The sequence below is a fragment of the Salvelinus sp. IW2-2015 genome, linkage group LG36 (genome assembly GCF_002910315.2).
Source record: "Salvelinus sp. IW2-2015 linkage group LG36, ASM291031v2, whole genome shotgun sequence".
Classification (NCBI taxonomy): Eukaryota; Metazoa; Chordata; class Actinopteri; order Salmoniformes; family Salmonidae; genus Salvelinus; species Salvelinus sp. IW2-2015.
Genome location: NC_036875.1, coordinates 35,642,623 through 35,669,749, shown reverse-complemented (window position 1 = coordinate 35,669,749; position 27,127 = coordinate 35,642,623). Strand labels below are relative to the sequence as shown.

Sequence of the window (27,127 nt, the reverse complement as noted above, 5' to 3'; positions counted from 1 at the left end):
ATGACGGCATACACCGGCCAAACTATCCTATGGGACTCCCAATTACGGCCAGTTGTGATACAGCCTGGAATCGAACCAGGGTGTCTGTAGTGATGCCTCTAGCACTGCCTTAGACCGCCCCTCCAAAGGGGAGCTATTGCACAAAAGCTTATACAGTGCCTACAGAAAGTATTCAAACCCCTTGACTTTATCGACATTTGGTTGTTACGGACTGATTTTACATTTTGAATTTTGGTCACTGCCTACACACTTTGATGTCAAAGCGGAATTATGATTTTRGATTTTTTTGTAATACAAATTAATAAAAAATMAAAAGCTGAAATATCTTGAGTCAATAAGTATTCAACCCCTTTGTTAAGGTAAGCCTAAATAAGTTCAGGAGTAAAARGACAGTGTTAAACATGATTTTTGAATGACTACCTTATTCCTGTACCCCACACATACAATTATCTGTAAGGTCCCCCAGTCGAGCAGTGAATTTCAGACACAGATTCAACCACAAAGACCAGGGACAATTTCCAATGCTCGCAAAGGGCACTTATTGGTAGATCGAAAATAAAAAATGACATTGAATATCCCTTTGAGCATGTTGAAGTTATGAATTACAATTTGGAATGGTGAAGTTATTAATTACACTTTGGATGGTGTATCAATACACCCAGTCACTACAAAGATACAGGCGTTCTTCCTAACTCAGATGCCATAGGACAGTGGTTCCCAAGTTTTTTATAGTCCCGTACCCCTTCAAATATTCAACCTCCAGCTGCATACCCCCTCTAGCACCAAGGTCAGCGCACTCTCAAACATAAGAATGAGTGTGAGTTGTCGTCACAACCCGGCTCTTGGGAAGTGACAAAGAGCGATTACAGAACCAGGGCACAAATAATAATCAATAATATTGCTCTTTATTTAGCCATCTTATATATAAAACCTTATTTGTTCATCTAAAATTGTGAATAACTCACCACAGGTTAAAGAGAAGGGTATGCTTGAAAGGACGTCCATAACTCTGCAATGTTGGGTTGTATTGGAGAGAGTCTCAGTCTTACATAATTTTCCACACACAGTCTGTGCCTGTATTTAGTTTTCATGCTAGTGAGGGCCGAGAATCCACTCTTACATAGGTACGTGGTTGAAAAGGGCACCAGTGTCTTAACAGTGCGATTTGCCAAGGCAAGAAACTCTGAGCGCAGCCCTATCCAGAAATCTGGCAGTGGCTTCTGATTAAATAACATTTCCACAGAACCGCTTGTTGCAATTTCAATGAGGATCTTGTTCAGATATTGGTAAGTGGACTGGAAGCATGGCATGAAAGGGATAACAAATCCAGTTGTCTGTGTCATCCGTTTCGGGAAAGTACCTGCGTAATTGTGCACCAACTCACTCAGGTGCTTCGCTATATCACATTTGACATTGTCCGTAAGCTTGAGTTCATTTGCACACAAAAAATCATACAATGATGGAAAGACCTTTGTGTTGTCCTTGTTAATGCAAACAGAAAATAGCGCCAACTTCTTAATCATAGCCTAAATTTTGTCCCGCACATTGAATATAGTTGGAGAGTCCCTGTAATCCTAGATTCAGATCATTCAGGCGAGAAAAAACATCACCCAGATAGGCCAGTCGTGTGAGAAACTCATCATCATGCAAGAGGTCAGACTTGTGAAAGTTATGGTTAGTAAAGAAAACTTTAAGGTCGTCTCTATATAAAAAAAAAGTGTCAATAGTTTGGCCCTCGATAACCAGCGCACAACTCTGTATGTTGTAAAAGCGTTACATGGTCACTTCACACATCATTGCATAATGCAGAAAATACACGAGAGTTCAGGGGCCTTACTTTAATTAACTTCTTAGGGCTAGGCCCCTTTTTTCTCAATTTCCGCCTGAATGATGTGCCCAAAGTAAACTGCCTGTTGCTCAGGCCCTGAAGCCAGGATATGCATATAATTGGTACCATTGGAAAGAAAACACTTTGAAGTTTGTAGAAATGTTACAATAATGTAGGATAATAACACAATAGATATGGTAYGAGAAAATCCAAAGAAAAACACTKTTTTTGTTTTTGAGAGAGACCATCCTCTTAGAATGGCAAGTACAAGGTCATATTGAGAATTTGCTCCCTGGATGCAATTCATATGGCTTCCACAGGGTGTCAGCAGTCTATGTTCAAGGTTTCAGGCTTGTAACTCCAAAAACGAATAGGAAATATCAGTTTTAGTACAGGGACAACAGTACATTTTAGGGTATCTGAGGAGTAAATACAAACATATTTTGACTTGTTGAAACAAAGTTTAGGGGTAGATTTTCCGGATTCCTTTCTCTACACGTTGAACGAGTGGATTACTGAAATCGATCGAGCCAACTAAAACAGACTTTTTGAGATATAAAGAAAGATTTTATCTAACAAAACTACATGTTATAGCTGTGACCCTTTGGATGGCAAATCAGAGGAAGATTTTCAAAAAGTAKGTGAATATTTAAATCGGTATTATGAAACCTGTGCCGGTGGAAAAATATTTGATGTGGGGCGCCGTCCTCAAACAATCACATGGCATGTTTTTGCTGTAATAGCTACTGTAAATCGGACAGTGCAGTTAGATAAAAAATAATGTAAGCTTTCAGCTGATATAAGACACTTATATGTACCTAAATGTTTAATATACATAATTTTTATGATTATATATTTGAATTGCGCGCCCTCCAGTTTCACCGGAAGTTGTCTCGCTAGCGGGACGCCTAGCCCTTTAACAAAGTTAACCATTTTCACTGTAGTGTCCAAAACGTCTTACAAGCTGTCAGGTATTTCCTTGGCAGCAAGAGCCTCTCGGTGGATGCTGCAGTGTACCCAAGTGGCGTCGGGAGCAACTGCTTGTACGCGCGTTACCACTCCACTATGTCTCCCTGTCATGGCTTTTGCGCCATCAGTACAGATACCAACACATCTTGACCACCAAAGTCCATTTGATGTCACCAAGCTGTCCAGTACTTAAAAAATATCCTCTCATGTTGTCCTGGCTTCCAGTGGATTGCAGAAGAGGTCTTCCTTAATTGACCGCCCATAAACGGACATATACCAGGAGCTGTGCCAGGCCCGCCACGTCTGTTGACTCATCCAGCTGTAACGCATATAATTCACTGGCMTGTATGCAAAGCAGTAATTGTTTCAAAACATCTCCTGCCATGTCACTGATGCGTCGTGAAACAGTGTTTGATGAAGTAACTGTCTGTATAACTTTTTTGGCCTTTTCTCCCAGCATTGTCTGAGCCATATCTGCGGCAGCAGGAATAATGAAGTACTCCACAATAGTATGGGGCTTGTCTGTCCTAGCCACTCGGTAGCTCACCATACGATGCGTCTAGCCCKTTCTTATTAATGGTATCTGTTGCTTTTATACGTGTTACTACTCAAAAGTTGTCTTAATTCTCGTTCAAAAAACCCCCGTGACTTATTTTTCTAATTGTCATGTTTTGTTTCTAAATGTCTGCGCAAGAGTGAAGGTTTCCTGCGAGAGAGTAATGGTTAATGTGATTGGATGTTAATTATTTGACTAGACTACCTGTATTTGACATTGTGTTGTTATTTCGTTGAACACTAGATGGTTTAATTTTATTTTTGGCAGTGAAACGAGGCTACTCAMGTGAGAAAAAAACCTCACCCAAATGTATAGCCCCGTTGGAAAAAATAAATGTACTGTTTGAATATTTTTATGTGAATCACATTTTTATTTGGCGTACCCCTGACGGCATTGCGCGTACCTGCCGTAGAGCAAGGAAACTGCTCAGGGATTTCCCCATGAGGCCAATAGTGAATAAAACAGTTACAGAGTTTAATGGCTGTGATAGGAGAAAACTGAGGATMGATCAACAGCATTGTAGTTACTCTCCAAWACMAACCTAATTGACAGAGTGAAAAGGAAGCCTGTACAGAATAATAATATTCCAAAACATGCTTCCTGTTTGCAACAAGGCACTAAAGTAAAACTGCAAAAAAATGTGACAAAGCAATTCACTTTTTGTCCTGAATACAAATCAAATKAAATTTTATTGATCACATACACATGGTTAGTAGATGTTAATGCGAGTGTAGCGAAATGCTTGTGCTTCTAGTTCCGACAATGCAGTAATATCMAACAAGTAATCTAACAATTTCACAACAACTACCTTTTACACACAAATGTAAGGGATGAATAAGAATATGTACATATAAATATAGGGATGAGCGATGGCCGTGCGGCATAGGCAAGATGCAGTAGATGGTATAGAGTACAGTATATGCATATGAGATGAGTGAGGAAGGATATGTAACCATTGTTAAAGTGCCGTTATTTAAAGTGACTAATGATAAGCATAGGCAAGATGCAGTAGATGGTATAGAACAGTATATACATATGAGATGAGTAATGTAGGATATGTAAACATTATTAAAGTGGCGTTATTTAAAGTGACTAGTGATACCTTTATTAAGTCCATTTATTAAAGTGGCCAGAGTWTTGAGTCTGTATGTTGACAGCAGCCTCTCCATGTTAGTGATGGCTGTTTAACAGTCTGATGGCCTGTTTTTCAGTCTCTCGGTCCCAGCTTTGATGCACCTGTACTGACCTCGCCTTCTGGATGATAGTGGGGTGAACAGGCAGTGGCTCGGGTGGTTGTTGTCCTTCGATCCGATCTTATGGCCTTCTTTGACATCTGGTGCTGTAGGTGGCTGGAGGGCAGGTAGTTTGCCCCCGGTGATGCGTTGTGCAGACCTCACCACCCTCTGGAGAGTCTTGCGGTTGAGGGCAGTGCAGTTGCCGTACCAGGCGGTGATACAGCCCGACAGGATGCTCTCGATTGTGCATCTGTAAACGTTTGTGAGTGTTTTAGGTGACAAGCCAAATTTCTTCAGCCTCCTGAGGTTGAAGAGGCGCTGCTGCGACTTCTTCACCGCACTGTCTGTGTGGGTGGACCACTTCAGTTTTTCCGTGATGTGTATGCCGAGGAACTTAAAACTTTCCACCTTCTCCACTACTGTCCGTCGATGTGGATGGGGGGGGGGGGGGTTGCTGCATCTGCTGTTTCCTGAAGTCCACGATCATCTCCTTTGTTTTGTTGAGTGAGAGGTTGTTTTCCTGACACCACACTCCGAGGGCCTTCACCTCCTCCCTCTAGGCCGTCTCGTCATTGTTGGTAATCAAGCCTACCACTGTAGTGTCGTCTGCAAACTTGATGATTGATTTGMAGGCGTGCATGGCCACGCAGTCGTGGGTGAACAGGGAGTACAGGAGAGGGCTGAGAACGAACCCTTGTGGGAACCCAGTGTTTAGGATCAGTGGGGTGGAGATGTTGTTTCCYCCCTTCACCACCTGGGGGCAGCCTGTCAGAAGGTCCAGGACCCAATTGCACAGGGCGGGGTCGAGACCCAGGGTCTCAAGCTTAATGACGAGTTTGGAGGGTACTATGGTATTAAATGTTGAGCTGTAGTCAATGAACAGCATTCTAACATAGGTATTCCTCTTGTCCAGATGGGATAGGGCAGTGTGCAAGTGTGATGGCGATTGCATCTTCAGTGGACCTATTGTGGCAGGGTGGGGGAGGGCTTTGTATGCATCGCGGAAGTTAAGTGTAGCAATGATCCAGAATGCTAGCAGCCCGTGTCGCACATTCGATATGCTGATAGAATTTAGGAAGTCTCGTTCTCATGTAAGCTTTGTTAAAATCCCCGGCTACAATAAATGCAGCCTCAGGATGTATGGTTTCCAGCTTACATAGAGTCCAATGAAGTTCTTTCAGGGCCAACAAGGTATCTGCTTGGGGAGGGGGATATACACGGCTGTGACAATAATCGAAGAGAAATCTCTTGGAAGATAATGCGGTCGCATTTGATTGTAAGAAATTCTAGGTCAGGTGAACAAAAGGACTTAAGTTCCTGTATGTTATTGTGATTACACCATAAGGCATACACCCCCGCCTTTCTTCTTACCAGAGAGATGTTTGTTTCTGTCGGCGCGATGCGTGAAGAAACCATATGGCTGTACCGACTCTGACAACATATCCCAAGTGAGCCATTTTTCCGTAAAACAGAGAACGTTACAATCTCTGATGTCTCTCTGGAATGCAAATCGTGCCCTAATTTAGTCCACCTTGTTATCTAGAGATTGGACATCGGCGAGTAATATGCTCGGGAGCGGTGGATGGTGTGCTCGCCTTCTGAGTCCGACCAGTAGGCCACTCCGTCTGCCTCTCCTGCGGCGACCTCATTGTTTTGGGTTGGCCTCTGTGATAATATCCCATGTCTAGGYTGGAGGCCCTTTCGGGAAAGACATATTCCTGGTCGTAATGTTGSTAAGTTGTCATCACTTTTATATCCAATAGTTCTTCCCGGCTGTATGTAATYACACTTGAGATTTCCTGGGCTAACAATATAAGAAATAATACATAAAATAATACATTAAAAAAACAAATAATTGGACCTGAAGCGAGGCGACCATCTCTGTCGGCGCCATAACAAGTGTTATGTTTAGGGCAAATCCAATACAACACATTACTGAGTACCACTCTCCATATTTTCAAGCATAGTGGTGGCTAAATCATGTTATGGGTATGCTTGTAATGGTTAAGGACTGGGGAATTTTCTGAATAAATAAAGAAATGGAGCTAAGCACAGGCAAAATCCTAGAGGACAACCTGGTTCAGCCTGCTTTCCACCAGACACTGGGAGATGAACTCAACTTTCAGCAGGACAATAACCTAAAACACAAGGCCAAATCTACACCAGTTGCTTACCAAGTGAATGCTCCTAAGTCGCCGAGTTACAGTTTTGACTTAAATCTAGGGTTGCACATTTTGGGGAATATTCAGAGGTGGAAACTTTCCGTGGGAATTAACGGGAATATGTGGAAATTAACGGGAATATATGCAAATTAATATTAATACAATTTAAATGTAGATGTTTTTTGCATTGGATATATTTACCATATCATATGGAGACAGAAACAAACATTTTATCATAAGTAGACATAATTGCAAATGATTAAATCCTTCCAATAGAAATAAAAAACTATTTAGTTACGAATTGAACTTTAATTAAATGAGTTGACTCTTCACATGGGATGATTTCACTGAACAAAAAGGAATATTGAATGATCCCCAATGATCCATCACATCTCCCCAAAAATGTTTTCAACATACATCTGTAAAATGATAGTCTAGAAACTAAAGCTTTGCTTGTCTTCCTCTCAGGCTTCCATGTCTTCTCCCTGGACCTCCTGAATGTCCACCTCTTGAACATCAGACTCTGAGGCCTCATCTTCACTGTCACTTTCCAACCTTGTTGAGGATGGCTCATTGTCAGGCTCAAAAAGCCTCAAATTTGCCCAGATGGTCACCAATTTTTCAACCCTTGTATTGGTCAGCCTGTTGCGTGCTTTGGTGTGTGTGTTCCCAAACAAGGACCAGTTGCGCTCWGAGGCGGTTGATGTTGGTGGGATTTGGAGGATGATGATGGAGGCAACAGGGGAAAGAGCCTCAGATCCACAAAGTCCCTTCAACCAGGTGTCGGATGAGATATTTTGGCACGACTGCCATATTGCATCTCCATCCCAAAGCCCTTGCTTGGAAGTGTACTTCGCCAGACTGCCAAGAACCTTGCCCTCATCCAGGCCAATGTAGCGAGACACGGTAGTGATGACACCATAGGCCTTGCTGATCTCTGCATCAGACAAGATGCTCTTGCCAGCATACTTGGGGTCCAACATGTACGCTGCTGCGTGTATGGGCTTTAGGCAGAAGTCTTKATTTTGATGTATTTCAGAACTGCAGTTTTCTCTGCTTGGAACAACAATGAAGTGGGCAGGGCAGTACGGATTTCTTCTCTTACATCTGCAAGCAGAGTCTGAACATCAGACAGGTTGGCATTGTCTCCCTCAATCTGTGCAATGGCTACTGCTATAGGTTTCAGGAGTTTCAGGCTGCTTACCACTCTCTCCCWAAATACGTCATCCAGGAGGATCCTCTTGATGGGGTTGTCCATATCGGCAGACTGTGATATGGCCATTTCTTGGAGAGACTCCTTTCCRTCCAGGAGACTGTCAAAGCATTGTCTGTCACCAGTGCAAATACCTTCTGTGGTCCAAGGTCATTGATGACTGCCTTCAACTCACCTACAATGTAGAGACCGGTGTGTCTGTTGTTCCTTGTGTCTGTGCTCTTGTAGAATACTGGTGGAGGGGTGGAGATGATGTAGTTAACTTCACTAGGGTAGGGGGCACTATTTTCACTTCRGGATGAAAAGCGTGCCCAAAGTAAACTGCCTGCTACTCAGGCCCAGAAGCTAGGATATGCATATAATTGGTAGATTTGGATAGAACARTCTAAAGTTTCCAAAACTGTTAAAATAATGTCTGTGAGTATAACAGAACTGATTTGGCAGGCGAAAACCTGAGAAAAATCCATCCAGGAAGTGGGATTTTTTAAATGTTTGTAGTTTTCTATTGAATGCCATTACAGTATCCATTGACTTWGGACTCAAATTGCAGTTCCTATGCCTTCCACTAGATGTCAAGTCTTTAGAAATTGTTTCAGGCTTGTATTCTAAAAAATGAGAGAGTAAGACCACTCTGAATGACTGGACCCTACAGTGTCCCAGAGGTTTTTCATGCGCACGACCGAGAGCGCGCCTTTCTTGTTTACCTTTTATATTAACGACGTTATTGTCTGGTTGAAATATTATCAATTATTTAGGCTAAAAACAACCTGAGGATTGATTATAAACATCGTTTGACATATTTCTACGAACTTTACGGATACTATTTGGATTTTTCGTTTGCCTGTTGTGACTGTGTTTGAGCCTGTGGATTACTTAACAAAACGCGCGAACAAAACTGAGGTTTTTGGATATAAACAGGGACTTTATCGAACAAAACAAACATTTATTGAGTAAATGGGAGTCTTGTGAGTGCAACCATATGAAGATCATCAAAGGTAAGTGATTGATTTTATCGCTATTTCTGACTTGTGTAACTCCTACTTGGCTGGTAACTGTTTGTAATGGGCGCTGTTCTCAGATAATCGCATGGTATGCTTTCGCCGTAAAGCCTTTTTGAAATCTGACACCGTGGTTGGATTAACAATGAATTAATCTTTAATCCGATGTATAACACTTGTATGTTTTATGAATTTTATAATGAGTATTTCTGTTTTTGAATTTGGTGCTCTTCAATTTCACTGGATGTTGGCCAGGTGGGACACTAGCGTCCCACGTACCCTAGCCCACGAACATTCAACCACCCATCAGAGATGATTGCAATACAGTCTGCTTTCTCTTTGATTTGCTTGACCTTCACTTGAGCTCTGTTGAACTCTGCATCCAGCAAATTAGTAGATAAAGCATGTCTGGTTGGAGGGCTGTCTGGTTGGAGGGGTGTATGCTGGGCGAAGAACATTCAGAAATCTCTTCCATTACACATTGCCTGTGAGCATCAGAGGTGAACCAGTTGCATACACAGCTCGAGCAAGACATTCAGCAACATTTCTGAGTACTTTCCTCCACGGAGTCAAAAAAACATCTGATTCCAGGACCATGAGCTGTTGCTATTGATAAGGTGTCTGATTCATAATTTTCACCTCAAATAGAAGTAGAGGGACTTTTGTCAGAGGTTGCTTGTTGTGAGCGCGGAGGGAACTTTATGCACTTGGCCAGATGATTCTGCAGCTTTGTTGCATTCTTCACATATGATTTGGCACAGTATTTGTAAATGTACACAGCGTTTCCTTCTACATTAGCTGCAGTGAAATGTCTCCACACATCAGATAGTGCCCGTGGCATTTTCCTGTAAAGATTAGAAAAAAATAGTAAAGAAACCCTAATACAATTCCATGTACAGATAAATAGTTAAGCAGTTATCTTACAAAGGAGTTGTTTAATCTAAATGTTTTAAAATGAAACATGTATGGAACAGGTGAATTCTTTTTATTTCACCTTTATTTAACCAGGTAGGCTAGTTGAGAACAAGTTCTCATTTGCAACTGCGACCTGGCCAAGATAAAGCATAGCAATTCGACACATACAACAACACCAGAAGTTACCATGGAATAAACAAAACATAGTCAATAATACAGTAGAACAAAAAGAAAACAAAAAGTCTATATACAGTGAGTGCAAATGAGGTAAGATAAGGGAGTTAAGGCAATAAATAGGCCATGGTGGCGAAGTAATTACAAATATAGCAATTAAAACACTGGAATGGTAGATGTGCAGAATATGAATGTGCAAGTAGAGATACTGGGGTGCAAAGGAGCAAGATAAATAAATACATACAGTATGGGGATGAGGTAGGTAGATAGATGGGCTGTTAACAGTAGGGCTATGTACAGGTGCAGTGATCTGTGAGCTGCTCTGACAGCTGGTGCTTAAAGCTAGTGAGGGAGATATGAGTCTCCAGCTTCAGAGATTTTGCAGGTTCGTTCCAGTCATGTGCGAGCAGAGAACTGGAAGGAAAGACGACCAAAGGAGGAATTGGCTTTGGGGGTGACCAGTGAGAGATATACCTGCTGGAGCGCGTGCTACGATGTGGTGCTGCTGTGGTGACCAGTGAGATTAGATAAGGTGGGGCTTTACCTAGCAGAGACTTGTAGATAACCTGTAGCCAGTGGGTTTGGCGACGAGTATGAAGCGAGGGCCAACCAACGAGAGCGTACAGGTCGCAATGGTGGGTAGTGTATGGGGCTTTGGTGACAAAACGGATGGCACTGTGATAGACTGCATCCAGTTTGTTGAGTAGAGTGTTGGAGGCAATTTTATAGATGACATCACCGAAGTCGAGTATCGGTAGGATGGTCAGTTTTACGAGGGTATGTTTGGCAGCATGAGTGAAGGATGCTTTGTTGCAAAATAGGAAGCCAATTCTAGATTTAATTTTGGATTGGAGATGCTTAATTGTGAGTCTGTAAGGTTTACAGTCTAACCAACAACCTAGGTATTTTAGTTGTCCATGTACTCTAAGTTAAAGCCGTCCAGAGCAGTGATTGCTGGACGGGCGAGCAGGTGCGGGCAGTGATCGGTGAATAGCATGCATTTAGTTTTACTTGCGTTTAAGAGCAGTTGGAGGCCACGGAAGGAGAGTTGTATGGCTTTGAAGCTCGTCTGGAGGTTAGTTAACACAGTGTCCAAAGAGGGGGCAGAAGTTACAGAATGGTATCGTCTGCGTAGAGGTGTATCAGAGAATCACCAGCAGCAAGAGCAACATCATTGATGTATACAGAGAGAAGAGTCAGCCTGAGGATTGAACCCTGTGGCACCCCCATAGAGACTGCCAGAGGTCCAGACAACAGGCCCTCCGATTTGACACACTGAACTCTATCAGAGAAGTAGTTGGTAAACCAGGCGAGGCAATCATTTGAGAAACCAAGGCTGTCGAGTCTGCCAATAAGAATGTGGTGATTGAGTTGAAAGCCTTGGCCAGGTCGATGAATCCGGCTGCACAGTAATGTCTCTTATCGATGGCGGTTTATGATGTCGTTTAGGACCTTGAGCGTGGCTGAGGTGCACCCATGACCAGCTCTGAAACCAGATTGCATAGCGGAGAAGGTACGGTGGGATTCGAAATGGTCGGTAATCTGTTTGTAAACCTCTCTAGGGTACGTGAGACGGTAGCATCCCACCTCTTAACAGCCAGTGAAACTGCAGGGCGCCAAATTCAAAACAACAGAAATCCCATTAAAAAAAATCCTCAAACATACATGTATTTTACACCATTTTAAAGATACACTTGTTGTAAATCAGCCACAGTGTCCGATTTCAAAAAGGCTTTACGACGAAGCAAACCAAACGATTATGTTAGGTGAGTGCCTATTCACAGAAATACACAGCCATTTTTCCAGCCAAAGAGAGGATTCACAAATGCAGAAAATAGATAAAATTAATCACTAACCTTTGATGATCTTCATCAGATGACACTCATAGGACTTCCGTCTTCAAGAGAGCGAGAGTTGCACCCCTTTGAAAAAACCTACACTCGATCCCTCCGATGTCAACAACTACAGACCAGTATCCCTTCTTTCTTTTCTCTCCAAAACTCTTGAACGTGCCGTCCTTGGCCAGCTCTCCCGCTATCTCTCTCAAGAGACCTTCTTGATCCAAATCAGTCAGGTTTCAAGACTAGTCATTCAACTGAGACTGCTCTTCTCTGTTACACGGAGGCGCTCTCGCACTGCTAAAGCTAACTCTCTCTCCTCTGCTCTCATCCTTCTAGACCTATCGGCTGCCTTCGATACTGTGAACCATCAGATCCTCTCTCCACCCTCTCCGAGTTGGCGATCTCCGGCGCGGCCCACGCTTGGATTGCGTCCTACTGACAGGTCGCTCCTACCAGGTGGCGTGGCGAGAATCTGTCTCTCACCACGTGCTCTCACCACTGGTGTCCCAGGGCTCTGTTCTAGGCCTCTCCTATTCTCGCTATACACCAAGTCACTTGGCTCTGTCATAACCTCACATGGTCTCTCCTATCATTGCTATGCAGACACACACAACTAATCTTCTCCTTTCCCCCTTCTGATGACCAGGTGGCGAATCGCATCTCTGCATGTCTGGCAGACATATCAGTGTGGATGACGGATCACCACCTCAAGCTGAACCTCGGCTAGACGGAGCTGCTCTTCCTCCCGGGGAAGGACTGCCCGTTCCATGATCTCGCCATCACGGTTGACAACTCCATTGTGTCCTCCTCCCAGAGCGCTAAGAACCTTGGCGTGATCCTGGACAACACCCTGTCGTTCTCAACTAACATCAAGGCGGTGGCCCGTTCCTGTAGGTTCATGCTCTACAACATCCGCAGAGTACGACCCTGCCTCACACAGGAAGCGGCGCAGGTCCTAATCCAGGCACTTGTCATCTCCCGTCTGGATTACTGCAACTCGGCTGTTGGCTGGGCTCCCTGCCTGTGCCATTAAACCCCTACAACTCATCCAGAACGCCGCAGGCCCGTCTGGTGTTCAACCTTCCCAAGTTCTCTCACGTCACCCCGCTCCTCCGCTCTCTCCACTGGCTTCCAGTTGAAGCTCGCATCCGCTACAAGACCATGGTGCTTGCCTACGGAGCTGTGAGGGGAACGGCACCTCAGTACCTCCAGGCTCTGATCAGGCCCTACACCCAAACAAGGGCACTGCGTTCATCCACCTCTGGCCTGCTCGCCTCCCTACCWCTGAGGAAGTACAGTTCCCGCTCAGCCCAGTCAAAACTGTTCGCTGCTCTGGCCCCCCAATGGTGGAACAAACTCCCTCACGACGCCAGGWCAGCGGAGTCAATCACCACCTTCCGGAGACACCTGAAACCCCACCTCTTTAAGGAATACCTAGGATAGGATAAAGTAATCCTTCTCACCCCTCCCCCTTAAAAGATTTAGATGCACTATTGTAAAGTGGCTGTTCCACTGGATGTCATAAGGTGAATGCACCAATTTGTAAGTCGCTCTGGATAAGAGCGTCTGCTAAATGACTTAAATGTAAATGTAATGTTACACAATACATGTGTGTTTTGTTCGGTAAAGTTCATATTTATATCCAAAAATCTGAGTTTACCATGGCGCCTTACGTTCAGAAGTTCCAAAACATCCTTTGATTTTGCAGAGAGCCACATCAATTTGACGGAATACTCATAATAAACATTGCTAAAAGATACAACTGTTAAGCATGGAATTTTAGATGCACTTCTCCTTAATGCAACCGCTGTGTCAGATTTCAAAAAAGCTTTACGAAAAAAGCAAACCATGCATTAATATGAGTCGGCGCTCAGAGCCCAATCAAGACACAAATATATACGCCATATTATGCAGTCAACAGAAGTCAGAAGTGACATTATAAACATTCACTTACCTTTGATGATCTTCATCAGAATGCACTCCCAGGAATCCCAGTTCCACAATAAATGTTTGTTTTGTTCGATAATGTCCATAATTTATGTTCAAATTCCTCCTTGTTGTTCTAGCGTTCAGTACACTTTCCAAACTCACAACGCGCGGGCAGGTCCAGCGGAAAGTACGGACGAAAAGTTAAAAAAGTTATATTACAGTCCGTAAAAACATGACAAACGAAGTACTGAATCAATCTTTAGGATGTTTTTAACATAATTCTTCAATAATGTTCCAACCGGAGTATTCCATTGTCTTCAGAAGTGCGATGGAACAGAGCTCGCTCTCACGTGAAAGCGCATGGTCAGGGCATGTTCAGGTCATGATAGACCTGACTCATTCCTCTCTCATTCGCCCCCACTTTACAGTAGAAGCATCAGACAAGGTTCTAAGGACTGTTGACATCTAGTGGAAGCCGTAGGAAGTGCAACTTTACCAATATCCCACTGTATCTTCAATAGGAGCTGAGTTGAAAATCGACCAACCTCAGATTTCCCACTTCCTGGTTGGATTTTATCTCAGGTTTCTGCCTGCCATATGAGTTCTGTTATACTCACAGACATCATTCAAACAGTTTTAGAAACTTCAGCGTGTTTTCTATCCAAATCTACTAATACTATGCATATTCTAGCTTTTATGGCTTTGTAGCAGGCCGTTTACTCTGGGCATGCTTTTCATCTGGACGTGAAAATACTTGTCCCTACCCCAAAGAAGTTAACTTGGCTTTCGAAGACCTTAGAAAGACAGGGTAGAATAGATATAGGTCTGTAGCAGTTTGGGTCTAGAGTGTCTTCCCCTTTGAAGAGGGGGATGACCGCGGCAATTAACACTCCTCAGTTAGCAGGCTCAAGCAAGCTAAAACCCACATGGTAGCAAAAAACTAACTAGCAGAAATTGCTAAGTTAGAAATGATTTAAACACACTTTGCTGTAGGCTACTATTTACTAGTTAAGAAAAAATGATGTCATATAAAATATATCCACCCCACCTAGTATTGTAATCAAAACTTACCAAAAAGCATGTAGTCCTTAGCTCAGACAGTGTAGTAGTGTGGGATCAATAGCATCTCATTAGTGAGCAAGATCTTGAGAATCAGCTGTACATGTGATGGAAGAATGCACTGTACATGTGATGGAAGAATGCCCTGTGCATGCAGAGGGTTGCAATTCCATTGAATTGGGTTCATCAAAAAAGGTTCATTGTTATGAGCTACCTTTTTTGATGCATTTAAGCAAAATTTCCGGGCTTAAAAATTACGTAAATTTACCGGAAAGTTTCTGACTCTTTGCTTAAATCTATTTGAAAATCTATGGCAATACCTTAAAATGGTTGTCTAGCAATGATCAACAACAACAACCAATTTAACAGCGCTTGAAGAATTTTGAAAATAATCATGGGCAAATGTTGTACAATCCAGATGTGGAAAGCTCTTAGAGACATACCCATAAAGACTCACAGCTGTAATTGCTGCCAAAGGTGCTTTTACAAAGTAGGGCTGTGAATACTTATGGAAATGAGATATTTCTGCATTTAATTTTCAATAAATGAACAAACATTTCAAAAAACATGTTTCCACTTGGTCATTACTGGGTATTGTGTCCATATGGGTGAGAGAAAAAAAATCTATTTAATCAATTTTGAATTCAGGCTGTAACACAACAACATGTGGAATAAGTCAAGGGGTATGAGTACTTCCTGAAGGCTCTACTTCCTGTAAATCCACTCTAAACTGTGGATGAAAATCACAGTCAGACGGCTGGTTGGAAACCTGCTATTTGAGTCATAATCTACTGGATCTCCTCAGTCCTTAGTGAAAGCCATATAAATTCCCCTTTAAACAGTAATACCTCAAATAATGACTGGGGACCTGACCTCAGGGCGAAACGGAAGGGGCAGTTTTACTGAGAGATTATTACGTCTGTCTGTTACTTGAAACTGCAAGGACGTGGGGAGGACAGAAACAGGAACTGATATGAAAGCAACGCGCTAGGTAGGAAACCAAACAAACGAGGCATGTAGTTGAAACAGACTGACTGTCCAACTAACGTTAGTGGTCATTCCTTAGTGAACTGAACCATGTCACCTATCCTACCCAATTAGCTCTTCCTCCCAGCAGGCAGGTACACCAGTGTTCAAAACACATCTTCAAGAGGTAAATTAATGAATGCAAATGGCTGTACTTCCCCTTGGGTGGAACGCGCTACAGATTTCTAGTCCGACTAGAGCAGCAGAGCAAAGCAAACAGCACTAAGTTAAAGAGCCCTCAGCACAGCTAAGCAGACAGAACAGAGACTTAGAACTAACAGTTAGAACTGGAACCTCGGAACACTCTGATCCCACCATGCTGAGACCCCCGGGAATTCCACTGCTGCACCCCAGTCCCACCCCTGCCCCCTCCAACCCCCCGCTCCACCTCTTGCATAACGCTGCAGCCCGCTAAATATTTTGGCAGTAACTCAGTGAGCCAAGTGCAGCACAGAGTATTAAATAGCCCCATGTAATTATGCTTATTAATATGAATGTGAGGGGTGTCTGGTGGATTGTGGAGTTTTGGCTAAGCTGATTGGGCCATGCCTTTCTTCCCTGGCTAATTGCCTTTTGATACACCTCCATATGCAGTGTTACAAAGTGTTATAGTATTAGGCTTAACTACAACTAATCATAATGGAGATGAATGATGACAATCAGAACAGTTCAGACGTACACTCAGCAGACAGTTTATTAGGTACACCACTCCATTCACTAAAATGGTTCGCTCCTACAGACAGTGAAAGACTYCATGGTCAATCCGATGTCTGCAGTGTCCGTACAGGATTTACTGTGAAACGGCCTATGTAGAAGTCAGGGCATTCATGCTTCTTGCGCTTTGCAGAGCAGAGCTGTTGTGAAGGAAGTTGTCAAGAAAGTGATTGTGTGTTTATACAGGACCTCCCGCCCCCACCTACCGTCAACCAATCATGTCAGTGCGGAGCTACACGGAGCCCTCTGCATTGCTACAAAAATTGGGAGGCGTATGGCAGTAAAGGGCTCGATTTGGCCTCTGCAAGCCTCCACAATTGCATCACACCCTCCATGCTGCGCCTCCAGAGAGCATTACCGGATCAAGCATAAATCAGCTATGAGTCACGTCAGGCATTGAGGCATTCAGTTAGATTAAACGTAAGAATGGGCAAAACAAGTGACCTAAGTGACTTTGAGCGTGGTTCTGTATGATAGTATCTCAGAAACGGCTGACCTCCTGGGCTTTTCACACACGACAGTGTCTAGGGTTTACAGAGAATGGTGCGGCAGACAAAAAACATCCAGTCAGCGGCAGTCCTGTAGGCGTAAACAGCTCGCAGAATGAGAGGTCGAAGGAGAATGGCAACAATTGTGCAAGTTAACAGGCGGGCCACAAACAGACAAATAACGGCGCAGTACAACAGTGGTGTGCAGAACGGCATCTCAGAACGCACAAGTCGTCGGTCCTTGTCACGGTAGGCTATTACAGCAGATGACCACACCGGGTTCCACTCCTATCAGCTAAAAACAAGAAGAAGCAGCACTGGACAATTGAGGTGTGGAAAAACATTGCCTGATTCGATGAATCAAGCTGATGGCAGTCAGGATTTGGCGAAAGAGGCCATGGACCCAACCTGCCTGGTGTCAACGGTACAGGCTGGTGGCGGTGGTGTACTGGTGTGGGGAATGTTTTCTTAGCACACGTTAGGTCCCTTGATACCAATTTCCATGCCACAAAGATTTCAGGCTGTTCTGGAGGCAAAGGGGGGGTCCGACCCAGTACTAGATGGGTGTACCTAATAAACTGGCCATTGAGAGTACAATGTCCTCAAACGACTTCAAAAGTAAAACTGAAGTGACTGAACATAATCATGCAGATTTGTAAACCATTTTCCTCAGGGAATAAGTAAAAACGACATACTGTCCCTCCCCTGGTAGAGAATACAGGGAAAGAGACAAGCAGAATTTCCTGTCAGATCTCAATGTCAGTGTTCAGACTCCCAGGCGATGATTGAGTGAGCTGTCATTGATACGGCACATTTGTTTATTAGACTCAGATGGGAGAGATGACATTATTTGGTTTGGCCATTTAGAAGTTTTCAGACACAAAAATGACCAATCAATGACATTCAGTGACCCTGTGACATAATTTCTTACACCAAACAAGGTAACGTCAGGACACAGGCCTGCATGGCTCCTCTTCTCTCCTCCCTATCCAGGCAGAGATAACAGGTGACTTGACCTTTTTACTTAGTGAGGAGCACGTCATCCAGAGATGTTCTATAGTTCTATATGTTCTATATGTTCTATAGACAGTTTGGACCATCTGCAGAGTGAGAGACCATCAAACACTCACTCCCCCTCCAGCCTAAATAGTCTGATAGCCCAAACTGGATGTGCACTGTCCAGATGGTACCAGACAGCCCAGCATTAATGTGATTCTGCTGTTAACTGCTCTTCTCTCCTGACGCCACTGTGTACACCACAGGCAGGAAACAACATATATCATAGCAGTGTTGCAACAGGGCTTCCTGGGTAGTGGAACACTACCGTGTCTGGTACACCCTATCAGCTCAGAGGCCCAGGCATGCTGTACACCACTATTGCTGCAGGCAGGAGCAATAGTCTGGTTATGTAGCGGTAATAACATCACCTGAACACCCTCTCAGCAGAGGCTGTCATGATAGGCAGTGGAAGGATGGGAGGGATGGAGAGGTGGATGGGAGGATGAAAAAGAGCGGGTGGCCAATAGAGAGATAGATATGTGGTGAGAAAGGACACCTCACGGCACTCATCTCTCACTTTTATCACTGTTAATCCCCTCTACCGACACAGCAGGGCTACTGAGAAAACATTCCGGAGGCCAATGGCTCACCTGGTAGATGGGATCGATTCAGGTCAGATCAGGTCAGGGTTGAAGGTGGCTTACAACCACCAAMGTGTTAAACACTAGACAGACAGTCTGACATCACACAGGTCAGATCAGGTCAGGGTTGAAGGTGGCTTACAACCACCAAMGMGTWAAACYCTKYACAGACAGTCTGACATCACACAGGTCAGATCAGGTCAGGGTTGAAGGTGGCTTACAACCACCAATGTGTTAAACACTAGACAGACAGTCTGACATCACACAGGTCAGATCAGGTCAGGGTTGAAGGTGGCTTACAACCACCAATGTGTTAAACACTAGACAGACAGTCTGACATCACACAGGTCAGATAGTGAATTCACAGAATGATTGACAGAATGAAAATAACTATTTCTACACCGTCCAGATTTTCACTTCATGAAACAGACATACATGGCGTTAATGACCACTGTGTAGAACCATGTAGAACCATGTAATGCAGAACCATGTAGAACCATGTAATGTAGAACCATGAAGAACCAGATCCGACATGCAAACAAACAGTTGGTTAATTGGCTATTAATCCAGTGAGACAAACTGGTCCTGTGCTGGATGGAGATCCATAGACTTGCATTAGGATGCAGTCAGAAGACCACAGGGTTCCTCATGGTTCCTCAGGAGAACCTTGTGTAAAGGATTCTCTAAGCCATCGGACTGGGGCTCATTAATGGTGCAGAATGGCTGACCATGCTAGAGTGACTTATCACTGGAAATGTTGCTGTTAGTTTGCTGTGGCCAACTTGAAAATCAACTGTTTTCTGTGGCATTGCTATAGCTAGGTGTATACCACATTGACGTATAGGTCCAATATTATTTTGTGTTTGTTAAAAAACATACAGTATGAAGGTCAAGACAGACATCTCGCCTGGCTAATCATCGGTTTCTTTAGGCGCTATAGTTTTAAGGTCAACGGTCAAATAGCAGTCTATTCCATTTTGGTATGTTCCATCTCTCACACAGAACTACTGTATGACCCCCATGGAGGTGTCCTGTCCACTCTGAAAGAGGGAGGTAGAGGGAGAGAGAGAGAGAGATGAGGGGAGAAAGAGAGGGTGTGAAAGAGACAGAGAGAGCGAAAGAGTGCGAGAGAGAGCGAGAGTTTGAGGCCCAGCTGCCTGTGAAGAGACACCACAGGGGAGTCAGTAAGCAGGGCAAATGATGCATCAGTATGGTCATTACATGGTCATTTAGCATTAGTGAGGCAGACGTGCTATGTGGCGGACGTGTGAGTTGTGGTTCCCCAGTTCCCTCCTGCACAGAGACTTGATGTTCAGTCGGCATGCCACTGCTACAGAGTCAGGGGAGACCCAGATTGGACACTGCTCACATATGCCCCCGCCCTCACGTCGAGAACCACAGACCGTGGACATCACACTCGGCAGGGGGTGGGAGAGGCAGCTGGGACAACTACTACAGATCTGTGTTAGCGTGAGGAAGCATGTACAATGTTCCCTCTAAGCTGCATGCGCACCCCGAGACTGCGGCGCAGAAGAAATACTCTATCAGCCCACGGAGAGAAGCATGATATTAAACTTCACTCAACATTCTAGAGTTGTCCCTGTTAGTTAACACTATCAATGTTTCCCTTTACTGTGGCAATTGGGATTGAATCCACACAATATTATCCACTTTGAATGCAACATACCGAAACAAAACAAGCTACGCAATAGATTTTGCAGAACGCATCGGAGTAGGATTCTATTTCATTAACACACACGACTCCGCCCCTACTCTACACAGACTGGTGTGGCATAACCAATCACAGCTGCAGTAGGCCTATATGCAAATAGACCATTGCCATATATGGATCTGTGCCATTTACTTTGATCTGGACTGTGTTTACAGCTGTGGTCCTGAGTAGATGTGCTTGTTTTGAGATCAAAGCGAGAGCTGCATGTAGCCACGTGTGCACGTTTTGTTCATATCTTTTACTAGTTAGTGAGTTATGAGCCCAGTTACAGATCATTTTTAGTCAGCAATGGGGGAGGGATTGCTTCCTACAAGAGCACAAAACGTGTACATTCATAGACATCTTTGAATAGTGAGTCAGGTAAATAACTTTTTTTGTCTTAAAGTGGCAGTGTTGTATTTCGAGACATGCTTGAATAAGCTAAGTAGCCAATAGGGTTGGTCTGATTCTCTATAATAATGGTATGTGAATAGTAATGCTTTTTATTTTGTAAAGTGGTTTCTTTCTTCAAACAATACCATTTTCAATCACCTCCTTGTCTGAAGGACAAGTGGATAAACAGGTTAATGTCAAGCCCTGCATGTTGTTTTCTAAAGTCTCATGGAATGTAGGCCTACATTGAAACACCACACATTGGCTGCTACTGTAGGCTGAACGATAGAACAGCTATTTCCATGTAAAAATGTTATGGGCTGCATTTTCTACATTGTTTTTGATGGAAGGCCACTCTGGTAGGCCTTAGTTATGATCAAATTGCCACAATAGCCTACTTAGCCCCTGTTAAAACTAACAAAGTGGGTACAGCCTCAGTGTTCACAGTAAAAGCACACTGGAAGTTGCACAGAATTTTCACAACATTCAAGTCTGCGTGCAGAAGACCTGAAATTTACTCAGTGCTGAGAATTTGTTTGGGGAATATTGCATGAGCCACTGTTCCTTTGCTTTGATTGTGAACCTGACTCACACCAACACCCGACCTGGCTTCCCCGGCTGTTACTAGCGCAACTCAGCCATTTTCACCGCCACAGGGGAGCTGGCTTGAGAATCATTCTGACACAGCAGAAAACTTTTAGTTGGTCTGTTTTGAGAAACATTCCTGCTTATTTTCATTTTCCCATTTCCTGCAGAGTGGTGTGAATCAAATTGACCTTCAAATTCACTAAATAGGGATGATGAGACTTCAGGGAAGTGAGTTTGTCCTGATATGAAAAACAAATAGGTGCACCGGTACTGTCCAGGGGAACCTGTCATAGTAGTAATCACCGGTATTGTCCAGGGGAATCTGTCACAGTAGTGATCACCGGTACTGTCCAATGGAACCTGTCACAGTAGTGATCACCGGTATTGTCCAGGGGAACCTGTCACAGTAGTGATCACCGGTACTGTCCAGGGGAACCTGTCAAAGTAGTGATCACCGGTACTGTCCAGGGGAACCTGTCACAGTAGTGATCAACCGGTATTGTCCAGGGGAACCTGTCACAGTATGATGCACCGGTAACTGTCCAGGGAACCTGTCAAAGTAGTGATCACCGGTACTGTCCAGGGAACCTGTCACAGTTAGTGATCACCGGTACTGTCCAGGGGAACCTGTCACAGTAGTGATCATTGGTATTGTCCAGGAACCTGTCACAGTAGTGATCCCGGTACTTCCAGGGAACCTGTCACAGTAGTGATCGCCGGTACTGTCCAGGGAACCTGTCCAAGTAGTGATCGCCGGTACTGTCCAGGGGAACCTGTCACAGTAGTGATCGCCGGTACTGTCCAGGGGAACCTGTCACAGTAGTGATCGCCGGTACTGTCCAGGGGAACCTGTCACAGTAGTGATCGCCGGTACTGTCCAGGGAACCTCCCCCACCCGTCACAGTAGTGATCGCCGGTACTGTCCAGGGGAACCTGTCACAGTAGTGATCGCCGGTACTGTCCAGGGAACCTGTCACAAGTAGGATCGCCGGTACTGTCCAGGGAACCTGTCACAGTAGTGATCGCCGTGTAGCTGTCCAGGGGAACCTGTCACAGAGTTGATCGGCCGCGTACTGTCCAGGGGAACCTGTCACAGTAGTGATCGCCGGTACTGTCCAGGGGAACCTGTCACAGTAGTGATCACCGGTACTGTCCAGGGGAAGCTGTTCTAACACAAGGGGGTTTCTCAGTTCACAGTGTAGTTCACAGTGTAGCACCTTGTTTCCTGAGGGTTTTGGGGCCCACTGTGTAGGAAGCCCACTATGGCCTGTGGACACTACTCTCTTTGTAACTCTCTCTGTAGTTGGTGTGAATGGCTGCTCTGAACCACAACCTTACAGTTGCAGTGGTGTGTGAGAGATGAGTCGTCTCCCCAACAGAACCTTCCGCCTGCCCGGCCAGTTGAGCAGAATCATTCAGACAGACAGGATGGACAGACCATCACACAGACGGATCCATACTCCTAATGTGACCAAATGGCTGCCGCAGCAACACAGTTGGGATACAGCCCCAGATGCCTGTTTGGTAGAAAGGCTGAAGTACACAAAGCTGAGAAATATGAGGTTTGCAGAAGACAGTGGTTTTAAGTGAATATATCTAATTGTATGACTAACTCAAAATGTAAATAATATGCAAATACATGTCTGAATGCACAGCTCCAGGCATTGTACTATAGAGGCCATGCTAGAAGCTACAACTGGAAAACACATAAGGAAATGTATGGCCTGGATTAGTAATATGCAAATGATGTTGCATTCATTGAAGATATAAATAATTCTAAGAGCTTTAGGAGTTATTTGAAATAAACATTTTAATACTTAGTTGGCAACTCATCTAAGGATGTTAATAGCGCGGATGTTCATATTAAAGAATATATACTTTAAAGTGGATTAATAGTTTTCATACAAATATCCGCCACATATGCACATACTGCACTGGTTAATAACTACATGTCAACCCCTACTCCTACTGTAAAAGGTGGAAGTTTTAGGTGTGTAATGTTGCAGAACACAGATTCACTGCACAGGCCTTGCGACGGTTAGACAGACAGAACTTTAGAGACGAAAGACAACACCGGATCCCTCAAGATGTAGAGACCAGAGGAAACCATCAATTGAAATTAATACTTCCTGTAGGTCCTGCCTCCACTCCTGTCTCCTGCCTCCTCTCAGACATCAGTTTAGCATGTTCCTTCCTTCCCTCACATACTTTCTCCTGTCTCTTTTCCTCTAGTTTGTGTTCCTGAACAGGGCTTGGGGTGTTGGTGTGCGAAACAAACTGGTGTGAACCGGTCACCAAGCCAGGCAGTCAAAGCCTCCATTCTACACAGGAGGAGACGGTGGCGATATTGACCTGCTGCGAGTGGCCAACAGACTGAAGGCCTGACCTTTCCTGTATTTTATTTTTATTTCACCCTTATTTAACCAGGTAGGCCAGTTGAGAACAAGTTCACATTTACAACTGCGACATGGCCAAGATAAAGCAAAGCAGTGCGACAAAATCAAACAACACAGAGTTACACACAAATAAACTCACAGCCAATAACACAATAGAAAAATCTATGTACAGTGTGTGCAAATGTAGAAGAGTAGGGAGGTAGGCAATAAATAGGCCATAGATGCAAAATAATTACAATTTAGCATTAACACTGGAGTGATAGATGTGCAGATGATGATGTGCGAGTAGAGATACTGGGGTGCAAAAGAGCAAGAGGGTAAGTAATAATATGGGGATGAGGTAGTTGGGTGTGCTATTTACAGATTGGCTGTGTACAGGTACAGTGATCGGTAAGCTGCTCTGACAGATGATGCTTAAAGTTAGAGGGAGATATAAGACTCCAGCTTCAGTGATTTTTGCAATTCGTTCCAGTCATTGGCAGCAGAGAACTGGAAGGAAAGGCGGCCAAAGTAAGTTTTGGCTCTGGGGATGACCAGTGAAATTTATTTTATTTTATTTTTATTTCACCTTTATTTAACCAGTTGAGAACAAGTTCTCATTTGCAACTGCGACCTGGCCAAGATAAAGCATAGCAATTCGACACATACAACAACACAGAGTTACACATGGAATAAACAAAACATAGTCAATAATACAGTAGAACAAAAAGAAAACAAAGTCTATATACAGTGAGTGCAAATGAGGTAAGATAAGGGAGTTAAGGCAATAAATAGGCCATGGTGGCGAAGTAATTACAATATAGCAATTAAAACACTGGAATGGTAGATGTGTAGAATATGAATGTGCAAGTAGAGATACTGGGGTGCAAAGGAGCAAGATAAATAAATAAATACAGTGTGGGGATGAGGTAGGTAGATAGATGGGCTGTTAACAGATGGGCTATGTACAGGTGCAGTGATCTGTGAGCTGCTCTGACAGCTGGTGCTTAAAGCTAGTGAGGGAGATATGAGTCTCCAGCTTCAGAGATTTTGCAGTTCGTTCCAGTCATTGGCAGCAGAGAACTGGAAGGAAAGACGACCAAAGGAGGAATTGGCTTTGGGGGTGACCAGTGAGATATACCTGCTGGAGCGCGTGCTACGAGTGGGTGCTGCTATGGTGACCAGTGAGCTGAGATAAGGTGGGGCTTTACCTAGCAGAGACTTGTAGATAACCTGTAGCCAGTGGGTTTGGCGACGAGTATGAAGCGAGGGCCAACCAACGAGAGCGTACAGGTCGCAATGGTGGGTAGTGTATGGGGCTTTGGTGACAAATGGATGGCACTGTGATAGACTGCATCCAGTTTGTTGAGTAGAGTGTTGGAGGCAATTTTATAGATGACATCACCGAAGTCGAGTATCGGTAGGATGGTCAGTTTTACGAGGGTATGTTTGGCAGCATGAGTGAAGGATGCTTTGTTGCAAAATAGGAAGCCAATTCTAGATTTAATTTTGGATTGGAGATGCTTAATGTGAGTCTGTAAGGTTTACAGTCTAACCAGACACCTAGGTATTTGTAGTTGTCCATGTACTCTAAGTTAAAGCCGTCCAGAGCAGTGATGCTGGACGGGCGAGCAGGTGCGGGCAGTGATCGGTTGAATAGCATGCATTTAGTTTTACTTGCGTTTAAGAGCAGTTGGAGGCCACGGAAGGAGAGTGTCCACAGTGTCCAAAGAGGGGCCAGAAGTATACAGAATGGTGTCGTCTGCGTAGAGGTGTATCAGAGAATCACCAGCAGCAAGAGCAACATCATTGATGTATACAGAGAAGAGAGTCGGCCCGAGGACTGAACCCTGTGGCACCCCCATAGAGACTGCCAGAGGTCCGAACAACAGGCCCTCCGATTTGACACACTGAACTCTATCAGAGAAGTAGTTGGTAAACCAGGCGAGGCAATCATTTGAGAAGCCAAGGCTATTGAGTCTGCCGATAAGAATGTGGTGATTGACCGAGTCGAAAGCCTTGTCCAGGTCGAAGAAGACGGCTGCACAATACTATCTTTTATCAATGGTGATAATGATACCGTTTAGGACCTTGAGCGTGGCTGAGGTGCTCCCATGAACGGCTCGGGAAAGCAGATTGCGTAGTGGAGAAGGTACAGTGGGATTCTACATGGTCGGTGATCTGTTTGTTAACTTGACATTTGAAGACTTTAGAAAGGCAGGGCAGGATGGATATAGGTCTATAACAGTTTGGGTCTAGAGCGTCTCCCCCTTTGAACAGGGGGATGACCGCGGCAGCTTTCAAATCTTTGGGGATCTCAGACGATACAAAAGAGAGATTGAACAGGCTACTAATAAATAGGGGTTGCAACAATGGCGGCAGATCATTTTTGGAAGAGAGGGTCCAGATTGTCTAGCCCAGCTGATTTGTAGGGATCCAGATTTTGCAGCTCTTTCAGAACATCAGCTGTCTGGATTTGGGGGAAGGAGAAGCGGGGGGGGGGGCATGGGTAAGTTGTTACAGGGGGTGCTGAGATGTTGGCCGGGGTAGGGGTAGCCAGGTGGAAAGCATGGCCAGCCGTAGAAAAATGCTTATTGAAATGATCAATTATCGTAGATTTATCGGTGGTGACAATGTTTCCTATCCTCAGTGCAGTGGGCAGCTGGGAGGAGGTGCTCTTATTCTCCATGGACTTTACAGTGTCCATTTTGGAATTAGTGCTACAGGATGCAAATTTCTGTTTGAAAAAGCTAGCCTTAGCTTTCCTTATTGACTGAGTATATTGGTTCCTGACTTCCCTGAAAAGTTGCATATCGTGGGGGCTATTCGATGCTAATGCAGAATGCCACAGGATGTTTTTGTGTTGGTCAAGGGCAGTCAAGTCTGGGTTGAACCAAGGGCTATATCTGTTCATAGTTCTACATTTTTTGAATGGGGCATGCTTATTTAAGATGGAGAGGAAAGCACTTTTAAAGAGCAAACAGGCATCCTCTACTGACGGAATGAGGTCAATATCCTTCCAGGATACCCGGGCCAGGTCGATTTGAAAGGCCTGCTCACTGAAGTGTTTTAGGGAGCGTTTGACTGTAAACCACCTATAATAAAGCATGAGTCCATGGAGACAGTACAGTAGTCTTGCCCTGCTGTTGAGATTTTAAGCTGCTCTTTCCGTCTCTCTGCAGTGAATCACATGCCTGGCTGGGGACTGGGGACTGGGGAGCACCTGGGGAGTACTGCAAGCCCCAGCCGAGCACCATTTGGGAGGGAGTGTGAGTGGTCCCACCACAGTTTAATTATGGAGCGGTTGGAACAG

At 44.3% G+C, this 27,127-nt stretch overlaps 1 protein-coding gene across 3 annotated transcripts in view; it reads right to left on the bottom strand.

Annotated features, from left to right (window-relative positions):
• Positions 1-27,127, bottom strand: part of LOC111959719 (NEDD8-conjugating enzyme UBE2F-like) — a 97,758-nt gene that overhangs the window by 4,112 nt on the left and 66,519 nt on the right. The window lies entirely within an intron of this gene.